Source organism: Scyliorhinus torazame, unplaced genomic scaffold (genome assembly GCF_047496885.1).
Source record: "Scyliorhinus torazame isolate Kashiwa2021f unplaced genomic scaffold, sScyTor2.1 scaffold_343, whole genome shotgun sequence".
NCBI lineage: Eukaryota > Metazoa > Chordata > Chondrichthyes > Carcharhiniformes > Scyliorhinidae > Scyliorhinus > Scyliorhinus torazame.
In genome coordinates this window covers 146538-174178 of record NW_027308070.1, presented here as the reverse complement: position 1 = coordinate 174178, position 27641 = coordinate 146538, and positions in this window count along the sequence as shown.

Below are 27641 nucleotides of genomic sequence, written 5' to 3'. Positions count from 1 at the left end.
CTCCCTCCCCTCCCACACCCTCTCCTCCCAGTGTCCCTCAGTCTCCCTCCCCTCTCACACCCTCTCCTCCCAGTGTCCCTCAGTCTCCCTCCCCTCCAACACCCACTCCTCCCAGTGTCCCTCAGTCTCCCTCCCCTCCCACACCCTCTCCTCCCACTGTCCCTCAGTCTCCCTCCCCTCCAACACCCTCTCCTCCCAGTGTCCCTCAGTCTCCCTCCCCTCTCACACCCTCTCCTCCCAGTGTCCCTCAGTCTCCCTCCCCTCTCACACCCTCTCCTCCCAGTGTCCCTCAGTCTCCCCCACTCTCACACACTCTCCCCTCCAGTGTCCTTCAGTCTCCCTCCCCTCCCGAACCCTCTCCTCCCAGTGTCCCTCAGTCTCCCTCCCCTCCCACACCCTCTCCTCCCAGTGTCCCTCAGTCGCCCTCCCCTCTCACACCCTCTCCTCCCAGTGTCCCTCAGTCTCCCTCCCCTCCCACACCCTCTCCTCCCAGTGTCCCTCAGTGTCCCGCCCCTCCCACGCCCTCTCCTCCCAGTGTCCCTCAGTCTCCCTCCCCTCTCACACCCTCTCCTCCCAGTGTCCCTCAATCTCCCTCCCCTCCCACACCCTCTCCTCCCAGTGTCCCTCAATCTCCCTCCCCTCCCACACCCTCTCCTCCCAGTGTCCCTCAGACTCCCCCCCCCCCCCCCTCCCACACCCTCTGCTCCCAGTGTCCCTCAGTCTCCCTCCACTCCCACACCGTCTCCTTCCAGTGTCCCTCAGTCTCCCCCACTCTCACACACTCTCCCCTCCAGTGTCCTTCAGTCTCCCTCCCCTCCCGAACCCTCTCCTCCCAGTGTCCCTCAGTCTCCCTCCCCTCTCACACCCTCTCCTCCCAGTGTCCCTCAGTCTCCCTCCCCTCCCACACCCTCTCCTCCCAGTGTCCCTCAGTCGCCCTCCCCTCCCAAACCCTCTCCTCCCAGTGTCCCTCAGTCTCCCTCCCCTCTCACACCCTCTCCTCCCAGTGTCCCTCAGACTCCCCCCCCCCCCTCCCACACCCTCTCCTTCCAGTGTCCCTCAGTCTCCCGCACTCTCACACCCTCTCCCCTCCAGTCTCCCTCCCCTCCCGAACCCTCTCCTCCCAGTGTCCCTTAGTCTCCCTCCCCTCCCACACACTCTCCTCCTAGTGTCCCTCAGTCTCCCTCCCCTCTCTCACCCTCTCCTCCCAGTGTCCCTCAGTCTCCCTCCCCTCCCACACCCTCTCCTCCCAGTGTCCCTCAGTCTCCCTCCCCTCCCACACCCTCTCCTCCCAGTGTCCCTCAGTCTCCATCCCCTCTCACACCCTCTCATCCCAGTGTCCCTCAATCTCCCTCCCCTCCCACACCCTCTCCTCACAGTGTCCTTCAGTCTCCCTCCCTCCCGAACCCTCTCCTCCCATTGTCCCTCAGTCCCCCTCCACTCCCACACCCTCTCCTCCCAGTGTCCCTCAGTCTCCCTCCCCTCCCACACCCTCTCCTCCCAGTGTCCCTCAGTCTCTCTCCCCTCTCACACCCTCTCCTCTGTGTCCCTCAGTCTCCCTCCCCTCCCACACCCTCTCCTCCCAGTGTCCCTCAGTCTCCCTCCCCTCCCACTCCCTCTCCTCCCAGTGTCCCTCAGTCTCCCTCCCCTCTCACGCCCTCTCCTCCCAGTGTCCCTCAGTCTCCATCCCCTCTCACACCCTCTCATCCCAGTGTCCCTCAATCTCCCTCCCCTCCCACACCCTCTCCTCACAGTGTCCTTCAGTCTCCCTCCCTCCCGAACCCTCTCCTCCCATTGTCCCTCAGTCCCCCTCCACTCCCACACCCTCTCCTCCCAGTGTCCCTCAGTCTCCCTCCCCTCTCACGCCCTCTCCTCCCAGTGTCCCTCAGTCTCCCTCCCCTCCCACATCCTCTCCTCCCAGTGTCCCTCAGTCTCCCTCCCCTCCCACACCCTCTCCTCCCAGTGTCCCTCAGTCTCTCTCCCCTCTCACACCCTCTCCTCTGTGTCCCTCAGTCTCCCTCCCCTCCCACACCCTCTCCTCCCAGTGTCCCTCAGTCTCCCTCCCCTCCCACACCCTCTCCTCCCAGTGTCCCTCAGTCTCCCTCCCCTCTCACGCCCTCTCCTCCCAGTGTCCCTCAGTCTCCCTCCCCTCCCACATCCTCTCCTCCCAGTGTCCCTCAGTCTCCCTCCCCTCCCACACCCTCTCCTCCTAGTGTCCCTCAGTTTCCCTCCCCTCTCTCACCCTCTCCTCCCAGTGTCCCTCAGTCTCCCTCCCCTCTCACACCCTCTCCTCCCAGTGTCCTTCAGTCTCCCTCCCCTCCCACACCCTCTCCTCCCAGTGTCCCTCAGTCTCCCTCCCCTCTCACACCCTCTCCTCCCAGTGTCCTTCAGTCTCCCTCCCCTCCCACACCCTCTCCTCCCAGTGTCCCTCAGTCTCCCTCCCCTCTCACACCCTCTCCTCCCAGTGTCCCTCAGTCTCCCTCCCCTCCCACATCCTCTCCTCCCAGTGTCCCTCAGTCTCCCTCCCCTCCCACATCCTCTCCTCCCAGTGTCCCTCAGTCTCCCTCCCCTCCCACATCCTCTCCTCCCAGTGTCCCTCAGTCTCCCTCCCCTCTCACACCCTCTGCTCCCAGTGTCCCTCAGTCTCCCTCCCCTCCCACATCCTCTCCTCCCAGTGTCCCTCAGTCTCCCTCCCCTCCCACATCCTCTCCTCCCAGTGTCCCTCAGTCTCCCTCCCCTCCCACATCCTCTCCTCCCAGTGTCCCTCAGTCTCCCTCCCCTCTCACACCCTCTGCTCCCAGTGTCCCTCAGTCTCCCTCCCCTCCCACACCCTCTCCTCCCAGTGTCCGTCAGTCTCCCTCCCCTCCCACACCCTCTCCTCCCAGTGTCCGTCAGTCTCCCTCCCCTCCCACACCCTCTCCTCCCAGTGTCCGTCAGTCTCCCTCCCCTCCCACACCCTCTCCTCCCAGTGTCCGTCAGTCTCCCTCCCCTCCCACACCCTCTCCTCCCAGTGTCCCTCAGTCTCCCTCCCCTCTCACACCCTCTGCTCCCAGTGTCCCTCAGTCTCCCTCCCCTCCCACACCCTCTCCTCCCAGTGTCCGTCAGTCTCCCTCCCCTCCCACACCCTCTCCTCCCAGTGTCCGTCAGTCTCCCTCCCCTCCCACACCCTCTCCTCCCAGTGTCCGTCAGTCTCCCTCCCCTCCCACACCCTCTCCTCCCAGTGTCCCTCAGTCTCCCTCCCCTCTCACACCCTCTGCTCCCAGTGTCCCTCAGTCTCCCTCCCCTCCCACACCCTCTCCTCCCAGTGTCCCTCAGTCTCCCTCCCCTCCCACACCCTCTCCTCCCAGTGTCCCTCAGTCTCCCTCCCCTCCCTCCCCTCTCCTCCCAGTGTCCCTCAGTCTCCCTCCCCTCCCACACCCTCTCCTCCCAGTGTCCCTCAGTCTCCCTCCCCTCCCACACCCTCTCCTCCCAGTGTCCCTCAGTCTCCCTCCCCTCCCACACCCTCTCCTCCCAGTGTCCCTCAGTCAGACTATAAGGAAGGACGCATTACAAGTTAATGGAAGATCACTGTACCCTGGACCACTCCCTCAGGAACCTTCCGGAATAACTGTGGCTCTCCTATAGAACTGTATAACTATCCGATAGTCGACTTCAACTGTGACTGAGATACTGGACCAGAATCCCAATATTTTAGTTTATTTCTCAGACTGTGCGGGAATTCAGGAGTGATCGCGTAAAGAAAAAGGTTTTGGTATTAATACAAAATACATTATTATGGATACAGTGTTAAACTTTTTAACTTCACTCCGAAAAGAACAGCTTACAATTCTCTAAATTGGGGGGTTTTCAAATTGCGGGTTGTGATCCGCAGGTGGGTCAGGGCCGTGTATCGAGAGGTTAGCGGAGCGATTGGTCACGGGGGGAAGCGCCCAATGCCAGCAGTCACAGGATCTGAGGCCCTCCCCCCTCCTCCTGTCTCTGTTCACCAACTTGGCCATCGCCCTGTCCCAGTCCCGTCTCCTCCTGACGTCAGCGCGCTGTCCCAGTCCCGTCTCCTCCTGACGTCAGCGCGCTGTCCCAGTCCCGTCTCCTCCTGACGTCAGCGCGCTGTCCCAGTACCGTCTCCTCCTGACGTCAGCGCGCTGTCCCAGTACCGTCTCCTCCTGACGTCAGTGCGCTGTCCCAGTCCCGTCTCCTCCTGATCTCAGCGCCCTGTCCCAGTACCGTCTCCTCCTGACGTCAGCGCTCTGTCCCAGTCCCGTCTCCTCCTGACGTCAGCGCGCTGTCCCAGTCCCGTCTCCTCCTGCCGTCAGCGCTCTGTCCCAGTACCGTCTCCAACTGACGTCAGGGCGCTGTCCCAGTACCGTCTCCTCCTGACGGCAGCACGCTGTCCCAGTACCGTCTCCTCCTGACGTCAGCGCGCTGTCCCAGTACCGTCTCCTCCTGACGTCAGCGCTCTGTCCCAGTACCGTCTCCTCCTGCCGTCAGAGCGCTGTCCCAGTACCGTCTCCTCCTGACGTCAGGGCGTTGTCCCAGTACCGTCTCCTCCTGACGTCAGCACGCTGTCCCAGTACCGTCTCCTCCTGCCGTCAGCGCGCTGTCCCAGTACCGTCTCCTCCTGACGTCAGCGCGCTGTCCCAGTACCGTCTCCTCCTGACGTCAGCGCTCTCTCCCAGTACCGTCTCCTCCTGTCGTCAGCGCTCTCTCCCAGTACCGTCTCCTCCTGTCGTCAGGGCGTTGTCCCAGTACCGTCTCCTCCTGACGTCAGCACGCTGTCCCAGTACCGTCTCCTCCTGCCGTCAGCGCGCTGTCCCAGTACCGTCTCCTCCTGATGTCAGCGCGCTGTCCCAGTACCGTCTCCTCCTGACGTCAGCGCTCTCTCCCAGTACCGTCTCCTCCTGTCGTCAGCGCGCTGTCCCAGTACCGTCTCCTCCGGACGTCAGTGCGCTGTCCCAGTACCGTCTCCTCCTGACGTCAGCGCTCTCTCCCAGTACCGTCTCCTCCTGTCGTCAGCGCTCTCTCCCAGTACCGTCTCCTCCTGTCGTCAGCGCGCTGTCCCAGTACCGTCTCCTCCTGACGTCAGCGCGCTGTCCCAGTCCCGTCTCCTCCTGACGTCAGCGCGCTGTCCCAGTCCCGTCTCCTCCTGACGTCAGCGCGCTGTCCCAGTCCCGTCTCCTCCTGACGTCAGCGCGCTGTCCCAGTACCGTCTCCTCCTGACGTCAGCGCGCTGTCCCAGTACCGTCTCCTCCTGACTTCAGCGCGCTGTCCCAGTACCGTCTCCTCCTGACGTCAGCGCGCTGTCCCAGTACCGTCTCCTCCTGACGTCAGCGCGCTGTCCCAGTCCCGTCTCCTCCTGACGTCATCGCGCTGTCCCAGTACCGTCTCATCCTGACGTCAGCGCGCTGTCCCAGTCCCGTCTCCTCCTGACGTCAGCGCGCTGTCCCAGTACCGTCTCCTCCTGACGTCAGCGCGCTGTCCCATACCGTCTCCTCCGGACGTCAGCGCGCTGTCCCAGTACCGTCTCCTCCGGACGTCAGCGCGCTGTCCCAGTACCGCCTCCTCCTGACGTCAGCGCGCTGTCCCAGTACCGTCTCCTCCGGACGTCAGCGCTCTGTCCCAGTACCGTCTCATCCTGACGTCAGCGCGCTGTCCCAGTCCCGTCTCCTCCTGACGTCAGCGCGCTGTCCCAGTACCGTCTCCTCCTGACGTCAGCGCGCTGTCCCAGTACCGTCTCCTCCGGACGTCAGCGCGCTGTCCCAGTACCGTCTCCTCCGGACGTCAGTGCGCTGTCCCAGTACCGTCTCCTCCTGACGTCAGCGCGCTGTCCCAGTACCGTCTCCTCCGGACGTCAGTGCGCTGTCCCAGTACCGTCTCCTCCTGACGTCAGCGCGCTGTCCCAGTACCGTCTCCTCCTGACGCCAGAGCGCTGTCCCAGTACCGTCTCCTCCTGACGTCAGCGCGCTGTCCCAGTACCGTCTCCTCCTGACGTCAGCGCGCTGTCCCAGTACCGTCTCCTCCTGACGTCAGCGCGCTGTCCCAGTACCGTCTCCTCCTGACGTCAGCGCGCTGTCCCAGTACCGTCTCCTCCTGACGTCAGCGCGCTGTCCCAGTACCGTCTCCTCCTGACGTCAGCCCGCTGTCCCAGTACCGTCTCCTCCTGACGTCACCTCGCTGTCCCAGTACCGTCTCCTCCTGACGTCAGCGCGCTGTCCCAGTACCGTCTCCTCCTGACGTCAGCGCGCTGTCCCTGTACCGTCTCGTCCTGACGTCAGCGCGCTGTCCCAGTACCGTCTCCTCCTGACGTCAGCGCGCTGTCCCTGTACCGTCTCCTCCTGACGTCAGCGCGCTGTCCCAGTACCGTCTCGTCCAGACGTCAGCGCGCTGTCCCAGTCCCGTCTCCTCCTGACGTCAGCGCCCTGTCCCAGTACCGTCTCGTCCAGACGTCAGCGCGCTGTCCCAGTCCCGTCTCCTCCTGACATCAGCGCGCTGTCCCAGTCCCGTCTCCTCCTGACGTCAGCGCCCTGTCCCAGTACCGTTTCCTCCTGACGTCAGCGCGCTGTCCCAGTACTGTCTCCTCTTGACGTCAGCGTGCTGTCCCAGTCCCGTCTCCTCCTGACGTCAGCGCGCTGTCACAGTACCGTCTCCTCCTGACGTCAGCGCGCTGTCCCAGTACCGTCTCCTCCTGACGTCAGCGCGCTGTCCCAGTACCGTCTCCTCCTGACGTCAGCGCGCTGTCCCAGTACCGTCTCCTCCTGACGTCAGCGCGCTGTCCCAGTACCATCTCCTCCTGATGTCAGCGCCCTGTCCCAGTCCCGTCTCCTCCTGACGTCAGCGCGCTGTCCCAGTCCCGTCTCCTCCTGACGCGCTGTCCCAGTCCCGTCTCCTCCTGACGTCAGCGCTCTGACCCAGTCCCGTCTCCTCCTGACGTCAGCGCGCTGTCCCAGTACCGTCTCCTCCTGACGTCAGCGCGCTGTCCCAGTACCGCCTCCTCCTGACGTCAGCGCGCTGTCCCAGTACCGTCTCGTCCTGACGTCAGCGCGCTGTCCCAGTACCGTCTCCTCCTGACGTCAGCGCCCTGTCCCAGTCCCGTCCCCTCCTGACGTCAGCGCGCTGTCGCAGTACCGTCTCCTCCTGACGTCAGCGCGCTGTCCCAGTCCCGTCTCCTCCTGACGTCAGCGCGCTGTCCCAGTCCCGTCTCCTCCTGACGTCAGCGCGCTGTCCCAGTCCCGTCTCCTCCTGACGTCAGCGCGCTGTCCCAGTACCATCTCCTCCTGACGTCAGCGCGCTGTCCCAGTCCCGTCTCCTCCTGACGCGCTGTCCCAGTCCCGTCTCCTCCTGACGTCAGCGCTCTGACCCAGTCCCGTCTCCTCCTGAAGTCAGCGCGCTGTCCCAGTACCGTCTCGTCCTGACGTCAGCGCGCTGTCCCAGTACCGTCTCCTCCTGACGTCAGCGCGCTGTCCCAGTACCGTCTCCTCCTGACGTCAGCGCGCTGTCCCAGTACCGCCTCCTCCTGACGTCAGCGCGCTGTCCCAGTACCGTCTCGTCCTGACGTCAGCGCGCTGTCCCAGTCCCGTCTCCTCCTGACGTCAGCGCCCTGTCCCAGTCCCGTCTCCTCCTGACGTCAGCGCGCTGTCGCAGTCCCGTCTCCTCCTGACGTCAGCGCCCTGTCCCAGTACCGCCTCCTCCTGACGTCAGCGCGCTGTCCCAGTCCCGTCTCCTCCTGACGTCAGCGCGCTGTCCCAGTCCCGTCTCCTCCTGACGTCAGCGCGCTGTCCCAGTCCCGTCTCCTCCTGCCGTCAGCGCTCTGACCCAGTACCGTCTCCTCCTGCCGTCAGCGCTCTGTCCCAGTACCGTCTCCTCCTGCCGTCAGCACGCTGTCCCAGTACCGTCTCCTCCTGACGTCAGCGCTCTGTCCCAGTACCGTCTCCTCCTGCCGTCAGCGCTCTGTCCCAGTACCGTCTCCTCCTGCCGTCAGCACTCTGACCCAGTACCGTCTCCTCCTGATGTCAGCGCGCTGTCCCAGTACCGTCTCCTCCTGACGTCAGCGCGCTGTCCCAGTACCGTCTCGTCCAGACGTCAGCGTGCTGTCTCAGTATCGTCTCCTCCTGACGTCAGCGCGCTGTCCCAGTACCGTCTCCTCCTGACGTCAGCGCGCTGTCCCAGTACCGTCTCCTCCTGACGTCATCGCGCTGTCCCAGTACCATCTCGTCCAGACGTCAGCGCGCTGTCCCAGTACCGTGTCCTCCTGACGTCAGCGCGCTGTCCCAGTACCGTGTCCTCCTGACGTCAGCGCGCTGTCCCAGTACCGTCTCCTCCTGACGTCAGCGCGCTGTCCCAGTACCGTCTCCTCCTGACGTCAGCGCGCTGTCCCAGTACCGTCTCCTCCTGACGTCAGCGCGCTGTCCCAGTACCGTCTCCTCCTGACGTCAGCGCGCTGTCCCAGTACCGTCTCCTCCTGACGTCAGCGCGCTGTCCCAGTACCGTCTCCTCCTGCCGTCAGCGCTCTGTCCCAGTACCTTCTCCTCCTGACGTCAGGGCGCTGTCCCAGTACCGTCTCCTCCTGACGTCAGCGCCCTGTCCCAGTACCTTCTCCTCCTGACGTCAGGGCGCTGTCCCAGTGCCGTCTCCTCCTGATGTCAGCGCGCTGTCCCAGTACCGTCTCCTCCTGCCGTCAGCGCTCTGTCCCAGTACCTTCTCCTCCTGACGTCAGGGCGCTGTCCCAGTACCGTCTCCTCCTGACGTCAGCGCGCTGTCACAGTACCGTCTCCTCCTGACATCAGCGCGCTGTCCCAGTACCGTCTCCTCCTGACGTCAGCACCCTGTCCCAGTACCGTCTCCTCCCGGCGTCAGGGCGCTGTCCCAGTACCGTCTCCTCCGGACGTCAGCGCGCTGTCCCAGTACCGTCTCCTCCGGACGTCAGCGCGCTGTCCCAGTACCGTCTCCTCCTGACGTCAGCGCGCTGTCCCAGTACCGTCTCCTCCTGATGTCAGCGCGCTGTCCCAATACCGTCTCCTCCTGACTTCAGCCCGCTGTCCCAGTACCGTCTCGTCCTGACGTCAGCGCGCTGTCCCAGTACCGTCTCGTCCTGACGTCAGCGCCCTGTCCCAGTACCGTCTCCTCCTGACGTCAGCGCGCTGTCCCAGTACCGTCTCCTCCTGACGTCAGCGCTCTGTCCCAGTACCGTCTCCTCCTGACGTCAGCGCGCTGTCCCAGTACCGTCTCCCCCTGCCGTTAGCGCTCTGTCCCAGTACCTTCTCCTCCTGACGTTAGGGTGCTGTCGCAGTACGGTCTCCTCCTGACGTCAGGGCGCTGTCCCAGTACCGTCTCCACCTGACGTCAGCGCGCTGTCCCAGTACCGTCTCCTCCTGCCGTCTGCGCTCTGTCCCAGTACCGTCTCCTCCTGACGTCAGCGCTCTGTCCCAGTACCTTCTCCTCCTGACGTTAGTGTGCTGTCCCAGTACCGTCACCTCCTGACGTCAGCGCGCTGTCCCAGTACCGTCTCCTCCTGACGTCAGCGCTCTGTCCCAGTCCCGTCTCCTCCGGACGTCAGCGCGCTGTCCCAGCACCGTCTCCTCCTGACGTCAGCGCTCTGTCCCAGTCCCGTCTCCTCCTGACTTCAGCCCGTTGTCCCAGTACCATCTCCTCCTGACGTCAGCGCGCTGTCCCAGCACCGTCTCCTCCGGACGTCAGCGCGCTGTCCCAGCACCGTCTCCTCCTGACGTCAGCGCGCTGTCCCAGTACCGTCTCCTCCTGACGTCAGCGCGCTGTCCCAGTACTGTCTCCTCCTGACGTCAGCGCGCTGTCCCAGTACTGTCTTCTCCTGACGTCAGCGCCCTGTCCCAGTACTGTCTCCTCCTGACGTCAGCGCCCTGTCCCAGTACCGTCTCCTCCTGGCATCAGCGCGCTGTCCCAGTACCGTCTCCTCCTGACGTCAGCGCGCTGCCCTAGTGCCGTCTCCTCCTGACGTCAGCGCGCTGTCCCAGTACTGTCTTCTCCTGACGTCAGCGCGCTGTCCCAGTACCGTCTCCTCCTGACGTCAGCGCCCTGTCCCAGTACCGTCTCCTCCTGGCGTCAGCGCGCTGTCCCAGTACCGTCTCCTCCTGACGTCAGCGCGCTGCCCTTGTGCCGTCTCCTCCTGACGTCAGCGCCCTGTCCCAGTACCGTCTCCTCCTGACGTCAGCGCTCTGTCCCAGTACCGTCTCCTCCTGACGTCAGCACGCTGTCCCAGTCCCGTCTCCTCCTGACGTCAGGGCGCTGTCCCAGTCCCGTCTCCTCCTGACGTCAGCGCGCTGTCCCAGTACCGTCTCCTCCTGACGTCAGCGCGCTGTCCCAGTACCGTCTCCTCCTGACCTCAGCGCGCTGTCCCAGTACCGTCTCCTCCTGACGTCAGCGCGCTGTCCCAGTACCGTCTCCTCCTGACGTCAGCGCGCTGTCCCAGTACCGTCTCCTCCTGACGTCAGCGCGCTGTCCCAGTACCGTCTCCTCCTGACGTCAGCGCGCTGTCCCAGTACCGTCTCCTATGACGTCAGCGCGCTGTCCCAGTACCGTCTCCTCCTGACGTCAGCGCGCTGTCCCAGTACCGTCTCCTCCTGACGTCAGCGCGCTGTCCCAGTACCGTCTCCTCCTGACGTCAGCGCGCTGTCCCAGTACCGTCTCCTCCTGACGTCAGCGCGCTGTCCCAGTCCCGTCTCCTCCTGACGCGCTGTCCCAGTGCCGTCTCCTCCTGACGTCAGCGCGCTGTCGCAGTACCGTCTCCTCCTGACGTCAGCGCGCTGTCCCAGTACCGTCCCCTCCTGACGTCAGCGCGCTGTCCCAGTACCGTCTCCTCCTGACGTCAGCGCGCTGTCCCAGTACCGTCTCCTCCTGACGTCAGCGTGCTGTCCCAGTACCGTCTCCTCCTGACGTCAGCGCGCTGTCCCAGTACCGTCTCCTCCTGACGTCAGCGTGCTGTCCCAGTACCGTCTCCTCCTGACGTCAGCGCGCTGTCCCAGTCCCGTCTCCTCCTGACGTCAGCGCGCTGTCCCAGTCCCGTCGCCACCTGACGTCAGCGCGCTGTCCCAGTGCCGTCTCCTCCTGACGTCAGCGCGCTGTCCCAGTACCGTCTCCTCCTGACGTCAGCGCGCTGTCCCAGTACCGTCTCCTCCTGACGTCAGCGCGCTGTCCCAGTACCGTCTCCTCCTGACGTCAGCGTGCTGTCCCAGTACCGTCTCCTCCTGACGTCAGTGCGCTGTCCCAGTACCGTCTCCTCCTGACGTCAGCGCGCTGTCCCAGTACCGTCTCCTCCTGACGTCAGCGCTCTGTCCCAGTACCGTCTCCTCCTGACGTCAGCGCGCTGTCCCAGTGCCGTCTCCTCCTGACGTCAGCGCGCTGTCCCAGTCCCGTCTCCTCCTGGCGTCAGCGCGCTGTCCCAGTACCGTCTCCTCCTGACGTCAGCGCGCTGTCCCAGTCCCGTCTCCTCCTGACGTCAGCGCGCTGTCCCAGTCCCGTCTCCTCCTGACGTCAGCGCGCTGTCGCAGGACCGTCTCCTCCTGACGTCAGCGCGCTGTCCCAGTACCGTCTCCTCCTGACGTCAGCGCGCTGTCCCAGTACCGTCTCCTCCTGACGTCAGCGCGCTGTCCCAGTACCGTCTCCTCCTGACGTCAGCGCGCTGTCCCAGTCCCGTCTCCTCCTGACGTCAGCGCGCTGTCCCAGTCCCGTCTCCTCCTGACGTCAGCGCTCTGTCCCAGTACCGTCTCCTCCTGACATCAGCGCGCTGTCCCAGTCCCGTCTCCACCTGACGTCAGCGCTCTGTCACAGTACCGTCTCCTCCTGACATCAGCGCGCTGTCCCAGTACCGTCTCCTCCTGACGTCAGCGCCCTGTCCCAGTACCGTCTCCTCCGGGCGTCAGCGCGCTGTCCCAGTACCGTCTCCTCCGGACGTCAGCGCGCTGTCCCAGTACCGTCTCCTCCGGACGTCAGCGCGCTGTCCCAGTACCGTCTCCTCCTGACGTCAGCGCGCTGTCCCAGTACCGTCTCCTCCTGATGTCAGCGCGCTGTCCCAATACCGTCTCCTCCTGACTTCAGCCCGCTGTCCCAGTACCGTCTCGTCCTGACGTCAGCGCGCTGTCCCAGTACCGTCTCGTCCTGACGTCAGCGCCCTGTCCCAGTACCGTCTCCTCCTGACGTCAGCGCGCTGTCCCAGTACCGTCTCCTCCTGACGTCAGCGCTCTGTCCCAGTACCGTCTCCTCCTGACGTCAGCGCGCTGTCCCAGTACCGCCTCCCCCTGCCGTTAGCGCTCTGTCCCAGTACCTTCTCCTCCTGACGTTAGGGTGCTGTCGCAGTACGGTCTCCTCCTGACGTCAGGGCGCTGTCCCAGTACCGTCTCCTCCTGACGTCAGCGCGCTGTCCCAGTACCGTCTCCTCCTGCCGTCTGCGCTCTGTCCCAGTACCGTCTCCTCCTGACGTCAGCGCTCTGTCCCAGTACCGTCTCCTCCTGACGTCAGCGCGCTGTCCCAGTACCGTCTCCCCCTGCCGTTAGCGCTCTGTCCCAGTACCTTCTCCTCCTGACGTTAGGGTGCTGTCGCAGTACCGTCTCCTCCTGACGTCAACGCCCTGTCCCAGTACCGTCTCCTCCTGACGTCAGGGCGCTGTCCCAGTACCGTCTCCTCCTGACGTCAGCGCGCTGTCCCAGTACCGTCTCCTCCTGCCGTCTGCGCTCTGTCCCAGTACCGTCTCCTCCTGACGTCAGCGCGCTGTCCCAGTACCGTCTCCTCCTGACGTCAGCGCGCTGTCCCAGTACCGTCTCCTCCTGACGTCAGCGCTCTGTCCCAGTCCCGTCTCCTCCGGACGTCAGCGCGCTGTCCCAGCACCGTCTCCTCCTGACGTCAGCGCTCTGTCCCAGTCCCGTCTCCTCCTGACTTCAGCCCGTTGTCCCAGTACCGTCTCCTCCTGACGTCAGCGCGCTGTCCCAGCACCGTCTCCTCCTGACGTCAGCGCGCTGTCCCAGCACCGTCTCCTCCGGACGTCAGCGCGCTGTCCCAGCACCGTCTCCTCCGGACGTCAGCGCGCTGTCCCAGTACCGTCTCCTCCTGACGTCAGCGCGCTGTCCCAGTACTGTCTCCTCCTGACGTCAGCGCGCTGTCCCAGTACCGTCTTCTCCTGACGTCAGCGCGCTGTCCCAGTACTGTCTCCTCCTGATGTCAGCGCCCAGTCCCAGTACCGTCTCCTCCTGGCGTCAGCGCGCTGTCCCAGTACCGTCTCCTCCTGACGTCAGCGCGCTGCCCTAGTGCCGTCTCCTCCTGACGTCAGCGCGCTGTCCCAGTACTGTCTTCTCCTGACGTCAGCGCGCTGTCCCAGTACTGTCTCCTCCTGACGTCAGCGCCCTGTCCCAGTACCGTCTCCTCCTGGCGTCAGCGCGCTGTCCCAGTACCGTCTCCTCCTGACGTCAGCGCGCTGCCCTTGTGCCGTCTCCTCCTGACGTCAGCGCCCTGTCCCAGTACCGTCTCCTCCTGACGTCAGCGCTCTGTCCCAGTACCGTCTCCTCCTGACGTCAGCACGCTGTCCCAGTACCGTCTCCTCCTGACGTCAGGGCGCTGTCCCAGTCCCGTCTCCTCCTGACGTCAGGGCGCTGTCCCAGTACCGTCTCCTCCTGACGTCAGCGCGCTGTCCCAGTACCGTCTCCTCCTGACGTCAGCGCGCTGTCCCAGTACCGTCTCCTCCTGACGTCAGCGCGCTGTCCCAGTCCCGTCTCCTCCTGACCTCAGCGCGCTGTCCCAGTACCGTCTCCTCCTGACGTCAGCGCGCTGTCCCAGTACCGTCTCCTCCTGACGTCAGCGCGCTGTCCCAGTACCGTCTCCTCCTGACGTCAGCGCGCTGTCCCAGTACCGTCTCCTCCTGACGTCAGCGCGCTGTCCCAGCACCGTCTCCTCCTGACGTCAGCGCTCTGTCCCAGTCCCGTCTCCTCCTGACTTCAGCCCGTTGTCCCAGTACCGTCTCCTCCTGACGTCAGCCCGCTGTCCCAGCACCGTCTCCTCCTGACGTCAGCGCGCTGTCCCAGTACTGTCTCCTCCTGACGTCAGCGCCCTGTCCCAGTACCGTCTCCTCCTGGCGTCAGCGCGCTGTCCCAGTACCGTCTCCTCCTGACGTCAGCGCGTTGCCCTAGTGCCGTCTCCTCCTGACGTCAGCGCGCTGTCCCAGTACTGTCTTCTCCTGACGTCAGCGCGCTGTCCCAGTACTGTCTCCTCCTGACGTCAGCGCCCTGTCCCAGTACCGTCTCCTCCTGGCGTCAGCGCGCTGTCCCAGTACCGTCTCCTCCTGACGTCAGCGTGCTGCCCTAGTGCCGTCTCCTCCTGACGTCAGCGCCCTGTCCCAGTACCGTCTCCTCCTGACGTCAGCGCTCTGTCCCAGTACCGTCTCCTCCTGACGTCAGCGTGCTGCCCTAGTGCCGTCTCCTCCTGACGTCAGCGCCCTGTCCCAGTACCGTCTCCTCCTGACGTCAGCGCGCTGTCCCAGTACCGTCTCCTCCTGACGTCAGCGCGCTGTCCCAGTCCCGTCTCCTCCTGACGTCAGGGCGCTGTCCCAGTACCGTCTCCTCCTGACGTCAGCGCGCTGTCCCAGTACCGTCTCCTCCTGACGTCAGCGCGCTGTCCCAGTACCGTCTCCTCCTGACGTCAGCGCGCTGTCCCAGTACCGTCTCCTCCTGACGTCAGCGCGCTGTCCCAGTACCGTCTCCTCCTGACGTCAGCGCGCTGTCCCTGTACCGTCTCCTCCTGACGTCAGCGCGCTGTCCCAGTACCGTCTCCTCCTGACGTCAGCGCGCTGTCCCAGTACCGTCTCCTCCTGACGTCAGCGCGCTGTCCCAGTACCGCCTCCTCCTGACGTCAGCGCGCTGTCCCAGTACCGTCTCCTCCTGACGTCAGCGCGCTGTCCCAGTCCCGTCTCCTCCTGACGCGCTGTCCCAGTGCCGTCTCCTCCTGACGTCAGCGCGCTGTCCCAGTACCGTCTCCTCCTGACGTCAGCGCGCTGTCCCAGTACCGTCTCCTCCTGACGTCAGCGCGCTGTCCCAGTCCCGTCTCCTCCTGACGCGCTGCCCCAGTGCCGTCTCCTCCTGACGTCAGCGCGCTGTCCCAGTACCGTCTCCTCCTGACTTCAGCCCGCTGTCCCAGTACCGTCTCCTCCTGACGTCAGTGCGCTGTCCCAGTACCGTCTCCACCTGACGTCAGTGTTCTGTCCCAGTCCCGTCTCCACCTGACGTCAGCGCGCTGTCCCGGTCCCGTCTCGTCCTGACGTCAGCGCGCTGTCCCAGTCCCGTCTCCTCCTGACGTCAGCGCGCTGTCCCGGTCCCGTCTCGTCCTGACGTCAGCGCGCTGTCCCAGTACCGTCTCGTCCAGACGTCAGCGCGCTGTCCCAGTCCCGTCTCCTCCTGACGTCAGCGCGCTGTCCCGGTCCCGTCTCGTCCTGACGTCAGCGCGCTGTCCCAGTACCGTCTCGTCCTGACGTCAGCGCGCTGTCCCAGTCCCGTCTCCTCCTGACGTCAGCGCGCTGTCCCAGTCCCGTCTCCTCCTGACGTCAGCGCGCTGTCCCAGTCCCGTCTCCTCCTGACGTCAGCGCGCTGTCCCAGTACCGTTTCCTCCTGACGTCAGCGCCCTGTCCCAGTACCGTTTCCTCCTGACATCAGTGCGCTGTCCCAGTCCCGCCTCCTCCTGACGTCAGCGCGCTGACTCAGTTTCGCCTCCTCCTGACGTCAGCGCTCTGTCCCAGTACCGTCTCCTCCTGACGTCAGCGCTCTGTCCCAGTACCGTCTCCTCCTGACGTCAGCGCGCTGTCCCAGTACCGTCTCCTCCTGACGTCAGCGCTCTGACCCAGTACCGTCTCCTCCTGACGTCAGCGCGCTGTCCCAGCACCGTCTCCTCCTGACGTCAGCGTGCTGTCCCAGCACCGTCTCCTCCTGACGTCAGAGCGCTGTCCCAGCACCGTCTCCTCCTGACGTCAGAGCGCTGTCCCAGCACCGTCTCCTCCTGACGTCAGAGCGCTGTCCCAGTACCGTCTCCTCCTGACGTCAGCGCGCTGTCCCAGTACCGTTTCCTACTGACGTCAGCGCCCTGTCCCAGTACCGTTTCCTCCTGACGTCAGTGCGCTGTCCCAGTCCCGCCTCCTCCTGACGTCAGCGCGCTGACTCAGTTTCGCCTCCTCCTGACGTCAGCGCGCTGTCCCAGTCCCGTCTCGTCCTGACGTCAGCGCGCTGTCCCAGTCCCGTCTCCTCCTGACGTCAGCGCGCTGTCCCAGTCCCGTCTCCTCCTGACGTCAGCGCGCTGTCCCAGTACCGTCTCGTCCTGACGTCAGCGTGCTGTCCCAGTCCCGTCTCCTCCGGACGTCAGCCCGCTGTCCCAGTACCGTCTCCTCCTGACGTCAGCGCGCTGTCCCAGTCCCGTCTCCTCCTGACGTCAGCGCCCTGTCCCAGTCCCGTCTCCTCCTGACGTCAGCGCCCTGTCCCAGTCCCGTCTCCTCCTGACGTCAGCGCGCTGTCCCAGTACCGTCTCCTCCTGACGTCAGCGCGCTGTCCCAGTACCGTCTCCTCCTGACGTCAGCGCGCTGTCCCAGTACCGTCTCCTCCTGACGTCAGCGCGCTGTCCCAGTACCGTCTCCTCCTGACGTCAGCGCGCTGTCCCAGTACCGTCTCCTCCTGACGTCAGCGCGCTGTCCCAGTACCGTCTCCTCCTGACGTCAGGGCGCTGTCCCAGTACCGTCTCCTCCTGACGTCAGCGCGCTGTCCCAGTCCCGTCTCCTCCTGACGCGCTGTCCCAGTGCCGTCTCCTCCTGACGTCAGCGCGCTGTCCCAGTACCGTCTCCTCCTGACGTCAGCGCGCTGTCCCAGTACCGTCCCCTCCTGACGTCAGCGCGCTGTCCCAGTTCCGTCTCCTCCTGACGTCAGCGCGCTGTCCCAGTTCCGTCTCCTCCTGACGTCAGCGCGCTGTCCCAGTTCCGTCTCCTCCTGACGTCAGCGCGCTGTCCCAGTACCGTCTCCTCCTGACGTCAGCGCGCTGTCCCAGTACCGTCTCCTCCTGACGTCAGCGCGCTGTCCCAGTACCGTCTCCTCCTGACGTCAGCGCGCTGTCCCAGTACCGTCTCCTCCTGACGTCAGCGCGCTGTCCCAGTCCCGTCTCCTCCTGACGTCAACGCGCTGTCCCAGTCCCGTCGCCACCTGACGTCAGCGCGCTGTCCCAGTGCCGTCTCCTCCTGACGTCAGCGCGCTGTCCCAGTACCGTCTCCTCCTGACGTCAGCGCGCTGTCCCAGTACCGTCTCCTCCTGACGTCAGTGTGCTGTCCCAGTACCGTCTCCTCCTGACGTCAGCGCGCTGTCCCAGTCCCGTCTCCTCCTGACGTCAGCGCTCTGTCCCAGTACCGTCTCCTCCTGATGTCAGCCCGCTGTCCCAGTACCGTCTCCTCCTGACGTCAGCGCGCTGTCCCAGTCCCGTCTCCTCCTGACGTCAGCGCGCTGTCCCAGTCCCGTCTCCTCCTGACGTCAGCGCGCTGTCCCAGTACCGTCTCGTCCTGACGTCAGCGTGCTGTCCCAGTCCCGTCTCCTCCGGACGTCAGCCCGCTGTCCCAGTCCCGTCTCCTCCTGACGTCAGCGCGCTGTCCCAGTCCCGTCTCCTCCTGACGTCAGCGCCCTGTCCCAGTCCCGTCTCCTCCTGACGTCAGCGCCCTGTCCCAGTCCCGTCTCCTCCTGACGTCAGCGCGCTGTCCCAGTACCGTCTCCTCCTGACGTCAGCGCGCTGTCCCAGTACCGTCTCCTCCTGACGTCAGCGCGCTGTCCCAGTACCGTCTCCTCCTGACGTCAGCGCGCTGTCCCAGTACCGTCTCCTCCTGACGTCAGCGCGCTGTCCCAGTACCGTCTCCTCCTGACGTCAGCGCGCTGTCCCAGTACCGTCTCCTCCTGACGTCAGCGCGCTGTCCCAGTACCGCCTCCTCCTGACGTCAGCGCGCTGTCCCAGTACCGTCTCCTCCTGACGTCAGCGCGCTGTCCCAGTCCCGTCTTCTCCTGACGCGCTGTCCCAGTGCCGTCTCCTCCTGACGTCAGCGCGCTGTCCCAGTACCGTCTCCTCCTGACGTCAGCGCGCTGTCCCAGTACCGTCTCCTCCTGACGTCAGCGCGCTGTCCCAGTCCCGTCTCCTCCTGACGCGCTGTCCCAGTGCCGTCTCCTCCTGACGTCAGCGCGCTGTCCCAGTACCGTCTCCTCCTGACTTCAGCCCGCTGTCCCAGTACCGTCTCCTCCTGACGTCAGCGCGCTGTCCCAGTACCGTCTCCTCCTGACGTCAGTGCGCTGTCCCAGTACCGTCTCCACCTGACGTCAGTGTTCTGTCCCAGTCCCGTCTCCACCTGACGTCAGCGCGCTGTCCGGGTCCCGTCTCGTCCTGACGTCAGCGCGCTGTCCCAGTCCCGTCTCCTCCTGACGTCAGCGCGCTGTCCCGGTCCCGTCTCGTCCTGACGTCAGCGCGCTGTCCCAGTACCGTCTCGTCCAGACGTCAGCGCGCTGTCCCAGTCCCGTCTCCTCCTGACGTCAGCGCGCTGTCCCGGTCCCGTCTCGTCCTGACGTCAGCGCGCTGTCCCAGTACCGTCTCGTCCTGACGTCAGCGCGCTGTCCCAGTCCCGTCTCCTCCTGACGTCAGCGCGCTGTCCCAGTCCCGTCTCCTCCTGACGTCAGCGCGCTGTCCCAGTCCCGTCTCCTCCTGACGTCAGCGCGCTGTCCCAGTCCCGTCTCCTCCTGACGTCAGCGCGCTGTCCCAGTACCGTTTCCTCCTGACGTCAGCGCCCTGTCCCAGTACCGTTTCCTCCTGACATCAGTGCGCTGTCCCAGTCCCGCCTCCTCCTGACGTCAGCGCGCTGACTCAGTTTCGCCTCCTCCTGACGTCAGCGCTCTGTCCCAGTACCGTCTCCTCCTGACGTCAGCGCTCTGTCCCAGTACCGTCTCCTCCTGACGTCAGCGCGCTGTCCCAGTACCGTCTCCTCCTGACGTCAGCGCTCTGACCCAGTACCGTCTCCTCCTGACGTCAGCGCGCTGTCCCAGCACCGTCTCCTCCTGACGTCAGCGCGCTGTCCCAGTACCGTCTCCTCCTGACGTCAGCGTGCTGTCCCAGCACCGTCTCCTCCTGACGTCAGAGCGCTGTCCCAGCACCGTCTCCTCCTGACGTCAGAGCGCTGTCCCAGCACCGTCTCCTCCTGACGTCAGAGCGCTGTCCCAGTACCGTCTCCTCCTGACGTCAGCGCTCTGTCCCAGTACCGTTTCCTACTGACGTCAGCGCCCTGTCCCAGTACCGTTTCCTCCTGACGTCAGTGCGCTGTCCCAGTCCCGCCTCCTCCTGACGTCAGCGCGCTGACTCAGTTTCGCCTCCTCCTGACGTCAGCGCGCTGTCCCAGTCCCGTCTCGTCCTGACGTCAGCGCGCTGTCCCAGTCCCGTCTCCTCCTGACGTCAGCGCGCTGTCCCAGTCCCGTCTCCTCCTGACGTCAGCGCGCTGTCCCAGTACCGTCTCGTCCTGACGTCAGCGTGCTGTCCCAGTCCCGTCTCCTCCGGACGTCAGCCCGCTGTCCCAGTACCGTCTCCTCCTGACGTCAGCGCGCTGTCCCAGTCCCGTCTCCTCCTGTCGTCAGCGCCCTGTCCCAGTCCCGTCTCCTCCTGACGTCAGCGCCCTGTCCCAGTCCCGTCTCCTCCTGACGTCAGCGCGCTGTCCCAGTACCGTCTCCTCCTGACGTCAGCGCGCTGTCCCAGTACCGTCTCCTCCTGACGTCAGCGCGCTGTCCCAGTACCGTCTCCTCCTGACGTCAGCGCGCTGTCCCAGTACCGTCTCCTCCTGACGTCAGCGCGCTGTCCCAGTACCGTCTCCTCCTGACGTCAGCGCGCTGTCCCAGTACCGTCTCCTCCTGACGTCAGGGCGCTGTCCCAGTACCGTCTCCTCCTGACGTCAGCGCGCTGTCCCAGTCCCGTCTCCTCCTGACGCGCTGTCCCAGTGCCGTCTCCTCCTGACGTCAGCGCGCTGTCCCAGTACCGTCTCCTCCTGACGTCAGCGCGCTGTCCCAGTACCGTCCCCTCCTGACGTCAGCGCGCTGTCCCAGTACCGTCTCCTCCTGACGTCAGCGCGCTGTCCCAGTACCGTCTCCTCCTGACGTCAGCGCGCTGTCCCAGTACCGTCTCCTCCTGACGTCAGCGCGCTGTCCCAGTACCGTCTCCTCCTGACGTCAGCGCGCTGTCCCAGTACCGTCTCCTCCTGACGTCAGCGCGCTGTCCCAGTCCCGTCTCCTCCTGACGTCAACGCGCTGTCCCAGTCCCGTCGCCACCTGACGTCAGCGTGCTGTCCCAGTGCCGTCTCCTCCTGACGTCAGCGCGCTGTCCCAGTACCGTCTCCTCCTGACATCAGCGCGCTGTCCCAGTACCGTCTCCTCCTGACGTCAGTGTGCTGTCCCAGTACCGTCTCCTCCTGACGTCAGCGCGCTGTCCCAGTCCCGTCTCCTCCTTACGTCAGCGCTCTGTCCCAGTACCGTCTCCTCCTGACGTCAGCGCGCTGTCCCAGTGCCGTCTCCTCCTGACGTCAGCGCGCTGTCCCAGTCCCGTCTCCTCCTGGCGTCAGCGCGCTGTCCCAGTACCGTCTCCTCCTGACGTCAGCGCGCTGTCCCAGTCCCGTCTCCTCCTGACGTCAGCGCGCTGTCCCAGTCCCGTCTCCTCCTGACGTCAGCGCGCTGTCCCAGTCCCGTCTCCTCCTGACGTCAGCGCGCTGTCCCAGTCCCGTCTCCTCCTGACGTCAGCGCGCTGTCCCAGTACCGTCTCCTCCTGACGTCAGCGCGCTGTCCCAGTACCGTCTCCTCCTGACGTCAGCGCGCTGTCCCAGTACCGTCTCCTCCTGACGTCAGCGCGCTGTCCCAGTACCGTCTCCTCCTGACGTCAGCGCGCTGTCCCAGTACCGTCTCCTCCTGACGTCAGCGCTCTGTCCCAGTACCGTCTCCTCCTGACATCAGCGCGCTGTCCCAGTCCCGTCTCCACCTGACGTCAGCGCTCTGTCACAGTACCGTCTCCTCCTGACATCAGCGCGCTGTCCCAGTACCGTCTCCTCCTGACGTCAGGGCGCTGTCCCAGTACCGTCTCCTCCTGGCGTCAGGGCGCTGTCCCAGTACCGTCTCCTCCGGACGTCAGCGCGCTGTCCCAGTACCGTCTCCTCCGGACGTCAGCGTGCTGTCCCGTACCGTCTCCTCCTGACGTCAGCGCGCTGTCCCAGTACCGTCTCCTCCTGATGTCAGCGCGCTGTCCCAATACCGTCTCCTCCTGACTTCAGCCCGCTGTCCCAGTACCGTCTCGTCCTGACGTCAGCGCGCTGTCCCAGTACCGTCTCGTCCTGACGTCAGCGCCCTGTCCCAGTACCGTCTCCTCCTGACGTCAGCGCGCTGTCCCAGTACCGTCTCCTCCTGACGTCAGCGCTCTGTCCCAGTACCGTCTCCTCCTGACGTCAGCGCGCTGTCCCAGTACCGTCTCCCCCTGCCGTTAGCGCTCTGTCCCAGTACCTTCTCCTCCTGACGTTAGGGTGCTGTCGCAGTACGGTCTCCTCCTGACGTTAGTGTGCTGTCCCAGTACCGTCTCCTCCTGACGTCAGCGCGCTGTCCCAGTACCGTCTCCTCCTGACGTCAGCGCTCTGTCCCAGTCCCGTCTCCTCCGGACGTCAGCGCGCTGTCCCAGCACCGTCTCCTCCTGACGTCAGCGCTCTGTCCCAGTCCCGTCTCCTCCTGACTTCAGCCCGTTGTCCCAGTACCGTCTCCTCCTGACGTCAGCGCGCTGTCCCAGCACCGTCTCCTCCGGACGTCAGCGCGCTGTCCCAGCACCGTCTCCTCCGGACGTCAGCGCGCTGTCCCAGCACCGTCTCCTCCTGACGTCAGCGCGCTGTCCCAGTACCGTCTCCTCCTGACGTCAGCGCGCTGTCCCAGTACCGTCTCCTCCTGACGTCAGCGCGCTGTCCCAGTACTGTCTCCTCCTGACGTCAGCGCGCTGTCCCAGTACTGTCTTCTCCTGACGTCAGCGCGCTGTCCCAGTACTGTCTCCTCCTGACGTCAGCGCCCTGTCCCAGTACCGTCTCCTCCTGACGTCAGCGCGCTGTCCCAGTACCGTCTCCTCCTGACGTCAGCGCGCTGCCCTAGTACCGTCTCCTCCTGACGTCAGCGCGCTGTCCCAGTACCGTCTCCTCCTTACGTCAGCGCGCTGTCCCAATCCCGTCTCCTCCTGACGTCAACGCGCTGTCCCAGTCCCGTCGCCACCTGACGTCAGCGCGCTGGCCCAGTACCGTCTCCTCCTGACGTCAACGCGCTGTCCCAGTGCCGTCTCCTCCTGACGTCAGCGCGCTGTCCCAGTACCGTCTCCTCCTGACGTCAGCGCGCTGTCCCAGTACCGTCTCCTCCTGACGTCAGTGTGCTGTCCCAGTACCGCCTCCTCCTGACGTCAGCGCGCTGTCCCAGTACCGTCTCCTCCTGACGTCAGCGCGCTGTCCCAGTCCCGTCTCCTCCTGACGCGCTGTCCCAGTGCCGTCTCCTCCTGACGTCAGCGCGCTGTCCCAGTACCGTCTCCTCCTGACGTCAGCGCGCTGTCCCAGTACCGTCTCCTCCTGACGTCAGCGCGCTGTCCCAGTCCCGTCTCCTCCTGACGCGCTGTCCCAGTGCCGTCTCCTCCTGACGTCAGCGCGCTGTCCCAGTACCGTCTCCTCCTGACTTCAGCGCGCTGTCCCAGTACCGTCTCCTCCTGACGTCAGCGCGCTGTCCCAGTACCGTCTCCTCCTGACGTCAGCGCGCTGTCCCAGTACCGTCTCCTCCTGACGTCAGCGCGCTGTCCCAGTACCGTCTCCTCCTGACGTCAGCGCGCTGTCCCAGTACCGTCTCCTCCTGACGTCAGCGCGCTGTCCCAGTCCCGTCTCCTCCTGACGCGCTGTCCCAGTGCCGTCTCCTCCTGACGTCAGCGCGCTGTCCCAGTACCGTCTCCTCCTGACTTCAGCGCTCTGTCCCAGTACCGTCTCCTCCTGCCGTCAGCGCGCTGTCCCAGTACCGTCTCCTCCTGACGTCAGTGCGCTGTCCCAGTACCGTCTCCACCTGACGTCAGTGTTCTGTCCCAGTCCCGTCTCCACCTGACGTCAGCGCGCTGTCCCGGTCCCGTCTCGTCCTGACGTCAGCGCGCTGTCCCAGTCCCGTCTCCCCCTGACGTCAGCGCGCTGTCCCGGTCCCGTCTCGTCCTGACGTCAGCGCGCTGTCCCAGTACCGTCTCGTCCAGACGTCAGCGCGCTGTCCCAGTCCCGTCTCCTCCTGACGTCAGCGCGCTGTCCCGGTCCCGTCTCGTCCTGACGTCAGCGCGCTGTCCCAGTACCGTCTCGTCCTGACGTCAGCGCGCTGTCCCAGTCCCGTCTCCTCCTGACGTCAGCGCGCTGTCCCAGTCCCGTCTCCTCCTGACGTCAGCGCGCTGTCCCTGTCCCGTCTCCTCCTGACGTCAGCGCGCTGTCCCAGTACCGTTTCCTCCTGACATCAGCGCGCTGTCCCAGTACCGTTTCCTCCTGACGTCAGCGCCCTGTCCCAGTACCGTTTCCTCCTGACATCAGTGCGCTGTCCCAGTCCCGCCTCCTCCTGACGTCAGCGCGCTGACTCAGTTTCGCCTCCTCCTGACGTCAGCGCTCTGTCCCAGTACCGTCTCCTCCTGACGTCAGCGCTCTGTCCCAGTACCGTCTCCTCCTGACGTCAGCGCGCTGTCCCAGTACCGTCTCCTCCAGACGTCAGCGCTCTGACCCAGTACCGTCTCCTCCTGACGTCAGCGCGCTGTCCCAGCACCGTCTCCTCCTGACGTCAGCGCGCTGTCCCAGCACCGTCTCCTCCTGACGTCAGCGCGCTGTCCCAGTACCGTCTCCTCCTGACGTCAGAGCGCTGTCCCAGCACCGTCTCCTCCTGACGTCAGCGCGCTGTCCCAGTACCGTTTCCTACTGACGTCAGCGCCCTGTCCCAGTACCGTTTCCTCCTGACGTCAGTGCGCTGTCCCAGTCCCGCCTCCTCCTGACGTCAGCGCGCTGACTCAGTTTCGCCTCCTCCTGACGTCAGCGCGCTGTCCCAGTCCCGTCTCGTCCTGACGTCAGCGCGCTGTCCCAGTCCCGTCTCCTCCTGACGTCAGCGCGCTGTCCCAGTCCCGTCTCCTCCTGACGTCAGCGCGCTGTCCCAGTACCGTCTCCTCCTGACGTCAGCGCGCTGTCCCAGTCCCGTCTCCTCCTGACGTCAGCGCGCTGTCCCAGTCCCGTCTCCTCCTGACGTCAGCGCGCTGTCCCAGTCCCGTCTCCTCCTGACGTCAGCGCGCTGTCCCAGTCCCGTCTCCTCCTGACGTCAGCGCGCTGTCCCAGTACCGTCTCCTCCTGACGTCAGCGCGCTGTCCCAGTACCGTCTCCTCCTGACGTCAGCGCGCTGTCCCAGTACCGTCTCCTCCTGACGTCAGCGCGCTGTCCCAGTACCGTCTCCTCCTGACGTCAGCGCGCTGTCCCAGTACCGTCTCCTCCTGACGTCAGCGCTCTGTCCCAGTACCGTCTCCTCCTGACATCAGCGCGCTGTCCCAGTCCCGTCTCCACCTGACGTCAGCGCTCTGTCACAGTACCGTCTCCTCCTGACATCAGCGCGCTGTCCCAGTACCGTCTCCTCCTGACGTCAGGGCGCTGTCCCAGTACCGTCTCCTCCTGGCGTCAGGGCGCTGTCCCAGTACCGTCTCCTCCGGACGTCAGCGCGCTGTCCCAGTACCGTCTCCTCCGGACGTCAGCGTGCTGTCCCGTACCGTCTCCTCCTGACGTCAGCGCGCTGTCCCAGTACCGTCTCCTCCTGATGTCAGCGCGCTGTCCCAATACCGTCTCCTCCTGACTTCAGCCCGCTGTCCCAGTACCGTCTCGTCCTGACGTCAGCGCGCTGTCCCAGTACCGTCTCGTCCTGACGTCAGCGCCCTGTCCCAGTACCGTCTCCTCCTGACGTCAGCGCGCTGTCCCAGTACCGTCTCCTCCTGACGTCAGCGCTCTGTCCCAGTACCGTCTCCTCCTGACGTCAGCGCGCTGTCCCAGTACCGTCTCCCCCTGCCGTTAGCGCTCTGTCCCAGTACCTTCTCCTCCTGACGTTAGGGTGCTGTCGCAGTACGGTCTCCTCCTGACGTTAGTGTGCTGTCCCAGTACCGTCTCCTCCTGACGTCAGCGCGCTGTCCCAGTACCGTCTCCTCCTGACGTCAGCGCTCTGTCCCAGTCCCGTCTCCTCCGGACGTCAGCGCGCTGTCCCAGCACCGTCTCCTCCTGACGTCAGCGCTCTGTCCCAGTCCCGTCTCCTCCTGACTTCAGCCCGTTGTCCCAGTACCGTCTCCTCCTGACGTCAGCGCGCTGTCCCAGCACCGTCTCCTCCGGACGTCAGCGCGCTGTCCCAGCACCGTCTCCTCCGGACGTCAGCGCGCTGTCCCAGCACCGTCTCCTCCTGACGTCAGCGCGCTGTCCCAGTACCGTCTCCTCCTGACGTCAGCGCGCTGTCCCAGTACCGTCTCCTCCTGACGTCAGCGCGCTGTCCCAGTACTGTCTCCTCCTGACGTCAGCGCGCTGTCCCAGTACTGTCTTCTCCTGACGTCAGCGCGCTGTCCCAGTACTGTCTCCTCCTGACGTCAGCGCCCTGTCCCAGTACCGTCTCCTCCTGACGTCAGCGCGCTGTCCCAGTACCGTCTCCTCCTGACGTCAGCGCGCTGCCCTAGTACCGTCTCCTCCTGACGTCAGCGCGCTGTCCCAGTACCGTCTCCTCCTTACGTCAGCGCGCTGTCCCAATCCCGTCTCCTCCTGACGTCAACGCGCTGTCCCAGTCCCGTCGCCACCTGACGTCAGCGCGCTGGCCCAGTACCGTCTCCTCCTGACGTCAACGCGCTGTCCCAGTGCCGTCTCCTCCTGACGTCAGCGCGCTGTCCCAGTACCGTCTCCTCCTGACGTCAGCGCGCTGTCCCAGTACCGTCTCCTCCTGACGTCAGTGTGCTGTCCCAGTACCGCCTCCTCCTGACGTCAGCGCGCTGTCCCAGTACCGTCTCCTCCTGACGTCAGCGCGCTGTCCCAGTCCCGTCTCCTCCTGACGCGCTGTCCCAGTGCCGTCTCCTCCTGACGTCAGCGCGCTGTCCCAGTACCGTCTCCTCCTGACGTCAGCGCGCTGTCCCAGTACTGTCTCCTCCTGACGTCAGCGCGCTGTCCCAGTCCCGTCTCCTCCTGACGCGCTGTCCCAGTGCCGTCTCCTCCTGACGTCAGCGCGCTGTCCCAGTACCGTCTCCTCCTGACTTCAGCGCGCTGTCCCAGTACCGTCTCCTCCTGACGTCAGCGCGCTGTCCCAGTACCGTCTCCTCCTGACGTCAGCGCGCTGTCCCAGTACCGTCTCCTCCTGACGTCAGCGCGCTGTCCCAGTACCGTCTCCTCCTGACGCGCTGTCCCAGTCCCGTCTCCTCCTGACGCGCTGTCCCAGTGCCGTCTCCTCCTGACGTCAGCGCGCTGTCCCAGTACCGTCTCCTCCTGACTTCAGCGCTCTGTCCCAGTACCGTCTCCTCCTGCCGTCAGCGCGCTGTCCCAGTACCGTCTCCTCCTGACGTCAGCGCGCTGTCCCAGTACCGTCTCCACCTGACGTCAGTGTTCTGTCCCAGTCCCGTCTCCACCTGACGTCAGCGCGCTGTCCCGGTCCCGTCTCGTCCTGACGTCAGCGCGCTGTCCCAGTCCCGTCTCCCCCTGACGTCAGCGCGCTGTCCCGGTCCCGTCTCGTCCTGACGTCAGCGCGCTGTCCCAGTACCGTCTCGTCCAGACGTCAGCGCGCTGTCCCAGTCCCGTCTCCTCCTGACGTCAGCGCGCTGTCCCGGTCCCGTCTCGTCCTGACGTCAGCGCGCTGTCCCAGTACCGTCTCGTCCTGACGTCAGCGCGCTGTCCCAGTCCCGTCTCCTCCTGACGTCAGCGCGCTGTCCCAGTCCCGTCTCCTCCTGACGTCAGCGCGCTGTCCCTGTCCCGTCTCCTCCTGACGTCAGCGCGCTGTCCCAGTACCGTTTCCTCCTGACATCAGCGCGCTGTCCCAGTACCGTTTCCTCCTGACGTCAGCGCCCTGTCCCAGTACCGTTTCCTCCTGACATCAGCGCGCTGTCCCAGTCCCGCCTCCTCCTGACGTCAGCGCGCTGACTCAGTTTCGCCTCCTCCTGACGTCAGCGCTCTGTCCCAGTACCGTCTCCTCCTGACGTCAGCGCTCTGTCCCAGTACCGTCTCCTCCTGACGTCAGCGCGCTGTCCCAGTACCGTCTCCTCCAGACGTCAGCGCTCTGACCCAGTACCGTCTCCTCCTGACGTCAGCGCGCTGTCCCAGCACCGTCTCCTCCTGACGTCAGCGCGCTGTCCCAGCACCGTCTCCTCCTGACGTCAGCGCGCTGTCCCAGTACCGTCTCCTCCTGACGTCAGAGCGCTGTCCCAGCACCGTCTCCTCCTGACGTCAGCGCGCTGTCCCAGTACCGTTTCCTACTGACGTCAGCGCCCTGTCCCAGTACCGTTTCCTCCTGACGTCAGTGCGCTGTCCCAGTCCCGCCTCCTCCTGACGTCAGCGCGCTGACTCAGTTTCGCCTCCTCCTGACGTCAGCGCGCTGTCCCAGTCC